This window comes from Zea mays, chromosome 6, assembly GCF_902167145.1.
Source record: "Zea mays cultivar B73 chromosome 6, Zm-B73-REFERENCE-NAM-5.0, whole genome shotgun sequence".
NCBI classification, from domain to species: domain Eukaryota; kingdom Viridiplantae; phylum Streptophyta; class Magnoliopsida; order Poales; family Poaceae; genus Zea; species Zea mays.
In genome coordinates, this window is record NC_050101.1 from 142775924 (window position 1) to 142784382 (window position 8459).

The window sequence follows — 8459 nt, forward strand, 5'->3', positions numbered from 1 at the left end:
TTAAATGGCGAGATAGAAAGGTTTGGTTAAAGAATATTGAGCCAAGACACTTGGTGCTTCGGAGAGTGGCCAACCCAGAAACAGTGGGCAAGTTGCAGTTAAAATGGGATGGACCTTTCTTAGTAGCATCTTCGTCAAGACCCGGTTCATACAGACTGAAGGATATGGACGGCAACGACGTTTCTAGGTCTTGGAATGCGGATGAGCTTCGGCGATATTATGTATAACTCGGTGTAATTTCTCATATTTTTCTTTTATGGCACCCTTTTCCTTTCCGAAGGGGGAGAAAGGTTTTTAATGGGGCCAGCACATGTAATTTCCTTTTTTAGTTCTATAAGAGCAAAATCCCCCAAAAAATGTAAATGTAAAAGCTGAGAACGCACCATCGAGTGCCAAAAAGTAAAGGCAAAGAAGCTCCAAAGTCGTTCCTAAGGGAATGCAGAGCTTACAGCGAAAAGTCAACGCTGATTCCGCCAAAAGTAAAGGCGAAGAAGCTCCAAAGTCGTTCCTAAGGGAATGCAGAGCTTACAGCGAAAAGTCAACGCTGATTCCGCCAAAAGTAAAGGCGAAGAAGCTCCAAAGTCGTTCCTAAGGGAATGCAGAGCTTACAGCGAAAAGTCAACGCTGATTCCGCCAAAAGTAAAGGCGAAGAAGCTCCAAAGTCGTTCCTAAGGGAATGCAGAGCTTACAGCGAAAAGTCAACGCTGATTCCGCCAAAAGTAAAGGCGAAGAAGCTCCAAAGTCGTTCCTAAGGGAATGCAGAGCTGAGGTGCGATTGTTTTTAATGGCTATGAATATGGCTTCGGATACGTGTTTAGCCATTCATTTGCACATCGCATTACATCATAGCATTTGCATTCATAAACATTCATCTAGGCATCTGTAGGATAATCATCTTCATGGCATAAATGGTTGCTTCGGCAAAAAGAGGAAAAAAAAGGGGAAGAAAGAGCTTCGTGTACAAAAAGGAAAGCTTCGGAAAAAAGGAAAAATATTGTTTTTATGCTTTGCGGCGTACGAAAAGAAGGGAAGGTGTTTTTTCGCCTTCGGCTCAAAAGAAAATTTCGTCCACATCAAAGCATTTCTCATACATCAATGGAAGGATAAGAATATATAACAAGGTATGAACAGAAGTTATCTCAAAAGTTTTAGTTACATTTACAAAAGTTATCTCAAAAGTTTCTCAAGTACTGTCTACAGTCTACTATCTAATCTCCAAAGAGCTTCGGCTTCGGCGTTATTTTTGAGCTTCGGCTTCGGCTTCGTCATCCTATAAGATTAAGGTCGTTGTAAGTCAAAATCAAGCTTACAGGAAGAGGTAAGCACAAGGTATGGTTTCTTACTGGTTCAAGGTGGCTACGAGCTTCGTCTCCAGCCTTTTCTCGCCCACCTTTTGTCCATATCATTTTTACAAATCTATTCGAGATACTCCGGGCGAGATCAGGAATGTCATCCAGGATTGATGGTGATAAAGTGAAATTTGGCCTATTGACAATCTTTGCATGATCGCAGCCAGCCTTCAGGAAAGCTGCAGCAGTGCCTCGAGAAGCCACCCAGGCACAGAAGTCACCATGCCCAGCTATGACTTCGTCGAGCTCGTCAATCTCCCCCTCAATATGTTCGAAGGTTTTCGGTAGGTCTTCAGTTGAGGGGGTGAATTTTTCACTACTAGCTCCAACTGAGTAAAAAATCTTTCTTAAGCGTTGAATGCATTTGTTGCTAAATTCCAGACATTTTTCTTGAAGGCTTGTCAATAGTTTTCTCAAATCTGAATTTTGTTGAGCTTCGGCTTCAAGTCTTGCATTAAGCTCTAGCTTTTCTCGCTCGAACTGTTCAGACTTGCGGAGAAGCTTCGTGTTTAGTTCTGTTATTTTTGCTTCAGCTTCCGCCAATAAACCTTCGGCTGCCTGGAGCTCAAAGTTCTTTTTCTCAATAACATCCGATTGCTCTTTTATTCTGCTTTCTAAATTTTCAATCATAACTTCGTGCTTCTTATCTTCAAAATCTTGCTGCATTTGCAAGGCTTTGCTCAACAGCATACTCTGCACGAAAACAACCTTCGTCAGACATGTTTTTATTAGAAACAATAAAGTTAAGGGACAAGTAGTTCACCTTGAAGTTGGAATAAAATAAACTACCAACGATATGTTGTTGTCGGTAGCGGCTGATGTCTGTTTCTAGCTTCGGGAAGCCGATACTTTTGGACAGAGTACTGATAATTTTGGCTCCTGTTTGATCTCGAATACAATCTAATTTCTCATCATCAATGCCTCCAAAGAGGAGTGCCCCAGGTTTGTATCCACAGGATTTGGCATACTCTCTAAGCTCTTCTATTTCAGCTTTTGATAGTTGTTCTCCAACTAAATTCTGAAACATGAAGGTCTCGTTCTCTGAAGCTTCATCAGCAATTTCTTTTCCTTTTCCCGACGCTGCGGTCACGGCCTCTTCGGCGGCGGTGGTAGCTTCTTCCGCAGCCATGTCTAGCAGTATTTGGTCAATGTGTTCAATTGTGCTCTCCAGGTTCAAACCTTCAGCTGAGGCAGCTTCGGCAGCTGCGGCCTCCGAAGGTGCAATTTCAATATCTGTCTCCTCTGCGGCCGCTGGTGTTTTCTGGGCTGAAGCTCTTGGCGGCGTCTTGTCAATTACCTCAGTCACGGTAATAATTCTTTGTTTCTTTGCCCTGATTGTTTTCTTCGATTTTTCGGGCTCCTTGTCCTTCTGAAAAAACTTTGTCAGTTGAGGGCCCAGTGGACTTAGCTTCGCAGGTAAGGATTCAGTCATTACCTTCAGAATTTCCTCAATGGCAGCTGCAGAAGGTGATGCGGGGGTTTCTTCTGCTTCGGATATTTGTTGCTTCGGAGAAGAAGTTTTCCTCTTCTTCGGAATTTTCTTCTTTACTGGTTCTTTTTCTTCATTCATGGCCTCAGTTATCCTTTTTCTTTTTTGGCCCCCAACACCTTTGTTCAGATTTTCATAATCAGGATAATCGAAGCCCAAGGCGTCCAACACTCGATTTAGCCTTCGCTTCGGACGGGTGCCGAAGGCTGCGGTCATCAACTGATCTTCTTTTTTAGAATAATTGCCAAGTATTTCATTGCACATCGCTTCAATCGTTTCCAACCACTCTTGGCAAGGTGCCTTAAAGTATTTCTTAAACTTGAAGTAGTAAGGTAAACGTACAAGTTTACCTTCTTTCTTCTCCCCTTGTAGCTTCGGCATTTCCCATTCTTTTAAACTGGGAAAAACTTTGAAAGCTAAGAACTCTTGAACCAAGTCCCTTGTGCTGATATGCTCTGCAATAATTCTGAATTCACTCATTGCTTGTTGTGTTGGACCTTCGGGTGTCATGTTGCAGCGAGGTCGGGTTTCTCCGAAGATTAATTCAAGTGGACTTTGTACAAGCTTTTCCTTATCGTCATCAACTTTGACATAGAACCACTCAGATTTCCAGCCTGCTGCCCATTTGCTTCGGTAGCTAATTACAGGAAACTTAGTAGTTTTCCGATAGGCGAAGTTGTAACAACCAAAATTATCGTGCAGTCCATCCCTTCTAGCCTTCGTTTGATAATGCAACTCGTGAACCCGGCAAAAGCTGTCCGCAAATGGTTCCACTGCTTGGCTTCGGAGTGCCCAGATATAAACAATAAGTCTAACAATAGCGTTGGGGGTCAGCTGGTGAAAATAAATACCGAACCTCTTCAGTACCTCTGCAATAATCCCATGTAGGGGGAACCTTAATCCAGCTTTTAGAAAGCTTTTGAAAATAACAATTTCATCCTTCTCCGGCTTTGGGGTAGTCTCTTCTCCCCCGAAGCGCAATAGCTTCTTCTGATTTTCAGTAAAAAAGCCCGATTTTACCATCTTGGACAGATCAGCTTTCGAAACAGTAGATTTCCCGAAGTCCAAGTGGCTGGGTTTGCTTGGCATGGCAATGCGATAATCATCTTCAGAATCAGTTTCCTCCATATCTTCTTCTTCTGCTTCAGCGATTGTTTGTTCTGCTTGTTCTGCATCATCATGAGGGATTTTTTCCGAAATCACCAGCCCGGATCGTTGCATAGCTTCGGAGATGGGAACAGTCTCCGAAGCTTCAGTCTCGTCCCCCTCACGCTCAACCCTGGCAGTAGAACGCACTCTGGCCATTTAATTATGAACTTGTGGAACGTTAATACTTTCTTCCTCCGAAGCAGGTATCAAACTGGAGCTTCGTTCGATTCCGACAGACAAGCTTCGGCGACGGTTAAAAATTTTGGCAGCAAAACAGTGCAAATAGCAATGAATGCTGTGGTAACTTCACACCTACTCGTCTCTTTATATAGAGCTGCAGGTAAGAAGGCGAAGCGCCAGGATTTTTACACCAGGCGGACACCCGCTCGCACTCGCTGCGCGGTGGACCGCAGAGACCGAACAGTAACTCTGAAAGGCGGGGCCGCTACACGCTGAGAAATTGAATCGTTTCTCGACAACGAGCTCAGGGAAGGTGTTTTTAGACCTTCGGCGCTCCAAAGCTTAAGAGACTTTTTTCACGGATCAAGCTCGTTACGAAAAACGATCTAGCACCGTGAAAGGGGCTACTGTTGGGCCTGTGCTTCGTCGCCGAAGGTCTTTTGGGAAGAAGCAACCTTCGGCTGAAGCTCTTTGTGTAAAATGGTCGAAGGTTCCTCTTCATGAAGCTTCGGTATTACAAACCGACTTAAAGATAGAATGACCTTTTAGTCCATAAAGGTCTGAGTCAATGTTGTAAACTTTCATAAGGGGCATACTTGTAATCTCTCACAGGCTGCGCCCTGTGCCTATAAATAGTGAACAGTATTCCTCTACTGTTCAGGGATTCCGGTATTTGCAATCGCATTATTCGGAAACCAATCTTTGTCAAGGCAGAGGTATAACTGTATTCAATTAAATATGCTGAATAAATGCAATATGATTCGTTTATGATTCGTTTACCTTTGATACTCTATTCTTTATGATATTTTATACAATCTATTAAACTGCAATTACGAAGATTTTAATCTTCGTAATCATATTGTCACAAACCTTCGTCCAAAGTCCATTAATCCCTAAAGGAATAATGCCCTTTGTTGGACGAAGGGCATCAGCATTTAACACTTTATGTTGCCTTGTTCTTAATTCATAGCATTTGAGAACAAGTTCCCAACAGTGCTGACCCGGCCCGGAGTAGCTAGCGGGCCGTGCCGGGCCGGTCCACGGCCCGACGGGCCTAACGGGCCCATAACAATATATGATGTTTAAATGATAAAAATATCCTAAAAGTATGTATTTTTAGGGTTTAAACCATATTTATTAGCTCTAAACATTTATTTACACCTAGGGATGAAAACGGTTTTAGAATTTTTCGGAATTCCGGAAACCAATTTCGAAATTTTTCGATCGGATTCACCGGTAACGGTATTTTTCGAAAACGGAATCGGTTTTCGGAATTTTCTATCGGAATCGGTATCGGAATCGGTATCGGAATCGGCGTGGTGTTTTACCGACAGTTTCCTTCGGTTACCGGTTTTTGTCGGAATTTTCCGGAATAGTGTCTCGAATTTTTTTCGGAATTTTCTAGCATCGCTTTGTTTGCATCGCCTATATGTCTCTGGATAAGGATTACTTATTTTTGTATTTTTTGGACGTTTTAAGATTATTTTTTTGGATAGATGGTGTTGGAAGGCAGTTGAGATTATTAATTTGGTCTCTCGAACGAATCCACCCTTTTCTATGCACATGTTATGTATTAGTAATATATAATGATAGAGAGCCGACAGTCTGTCTTTCCCACACGCTAGATTTTAGAGTTTTCCTGTAAGGCTGTTGTGGGGGACAGATATCCCCCGGGTCCACTGGAAGGACAAAAGACCTCACGAAAGGCCCAAGGGCCCAATAAATCGTAATGTCACTCCTTCATGGGCCTGGGGAGGAGCGACCAGTAAAGCAGATCGACATAAGGCCAGATCGGTGCGAGCCCGAATGGCCCGACAGCATTGAGCAAGCAACCACAACAGAAGATCCGACTTTCCCGCGCTGGAGCCCCGTACAACGGAGCTAGGCGAAGATAAGTCGGCAGAACTATAGGAAGATAAACTCGATCAGTTCATTATCTCTTAGGTGCAATTCGTTATCTCATCCGCATGTATTGCCTCACGATCGATCCCACTACTCAGCCATCCACCCCAACTATCTACGATCTAGCTTTAGAGAGCTACCTTGCAACCCATTACATAAAGCATACTCGCTAGGACGTAGGGTGTTACGCATCTCAAAGCGGCCCGAACCTGTAAACACTATCCATTATTCCTCGTGCATCTGGCACGAACCATTTAGCTACAGTCGGCGACACCGTCCTACTCCTAAAACACCTCGAGGGGCAACCCCGGGTGTGCGGTCGGACCCAAAACACCGACAGCTGGCGCGCCAGGTAGGGGGTGTGTCGCCGATCTAAGCTAGCTCAATGGCCGTCACCTTCCACCGCAAGATCACCCTCCGTCCCGGATCTGTATTCTGCTTTGGAACAATCTCATCCGTAGCAGATGAAGAGGGGACTCTACACCGCATTGCAGATCCGCCAAAGAAGAAGTCTCCTCCAACAAACTCCGAGAATATCGGAGTAAGGAAAGAAAAAGCGCAGCCTCCAGCACTCCGAAAAAAGATCGCCTTCAGCAAGCCAGGGGCCGTGGGCCCGCTGACCCGGAGAACTCCACTGTCTACTTCCCCGACGAAAGAATGGACACAAATCGCAAGGAAGAAAGAGACCGGGAGGAAGCAAGTCGTTCTTTCCGTGCCTCCGCCCTAAAAGGAGAACGGAAAGAAGATCGCCATGACAGCCGCACCATTCTACCCCGACGTTCTTTTCATCGGGAGAGTGGAGTCGCCCCTGTCTCCGACGACGAGCCGACCGCGCCCGGAGAAGAACCACCTCAGCGGGAGTCCCGTCGATGGAGAAATCGGCGCCGAAACATCCGGCGACATCACTAGGTCGGAGAGCGAGATCCGGAGCAGCCTGTCTCGCGAGACGAGGTCTCAGAGATAGGAGAAACTCCAGAGGAACGCATCTTCAGAGAACGAAGGAACTCCCGACGGCGTGATCGCCGACGAACTCAGGAACAAGCCGAGCATGATGCAAGGCAACGTCGGGAAAATCCACTCTTTGGGCGCAACCTGAATCTCGACTTCGCCCGAGCCATGAACACGCCGAGTGAAGTTGGAGGGGTACTAGCTCGGATAGCTGACGGACTCCCTCGGACTCCCGACGCCGAGGGCTATCGGCAACTGTTTACCCAGACAGCCAACCGTCTTCTACCTCTTGCTCACCCGCCGAACGATCTGCGACACGCCATCAACAGTCGCCGGGACGCGCGAAGCTCCATCAATGCTTCGCGTAAACGACGACACGAGAACGAGATCCGCCGCCAGGAGGAGTACGACAGGGATCATGGCATCCTAGCTCAGAGTGAGGCCACGAGAACCGAGTCAGCAACGGCCTCGACTGGCGGTACTACCCGGGGACGGTCGAGGAACCACAACAACTACTCCCCTCCCCGGGACAGACATCATCCCCGACGACAGGAAGACACGTGTGGAGTGTCCGCCCTTACTCCACGCCTTAGGGCCATTCAATGGCCCCCTAACTTCAAGGTATCCAATGTCGACAAATATGAACCTAAGCAGGATCCAGGGGGCTGGCTGGCCGTCTACACCACCGCCGCTCGAGCCGCCGGAGCGTCCGAGGACGTGATGACTGCATACTTACCCATTGTCCTCGAGCAAGACGCACTACAATGGCTGCGACATCTACCCCGACACTGCATCGACGACTGGAGCGACTTCAGTCGACGCTTCACCGCCAACTTTCAGTCCCTCTCCGACAAACCAGAGCAACCATGGGACCTCAAATCCATCAAGCGCCGGGGGGACGAAACTCTCCGGTCGTACCTCAAAAGGTTCCAAACCATGAGAAATCGTATCCCGATGTCACGGGGGCGGCCGTGATCGAGGACTTCTACAGAGGATCCAATGACTCGGCCTTCGTCCGAGCCATATTGCAGAAGGCGCCGACTACCTCCGAGCAGTTGTTCTGGGAAACCAACCTCTACATCACCACCGACGAGCGAGCTCAGGACCTCATCGAGGGAGCGAAGCCCGCACCGGCGGCACCACGACGCGACGCGAACCAGCAACCCGACAAACGCTGGGAGAAGAGACCTCGCGAAGAAGTGCACGCCGCCGGACCACCTGCCTCTCGTGCCCGGGGAGGACCTCACGGAGGCGAGCGCATGCTGGACGACATCCTCGACGCCCAGTGCCCGTATCACAAGGACATGCGCCACACCCTTCGGAACTGCAGGGACTTCAAGCACTCCGTCGGACACGGCCGACCCTTCCAACCTCTACCTCCTCCTCCGCCGCGGGGAGGACCAGAAGAACCACGACAACCCCAGCAGCGAGAGGAGGGAAGA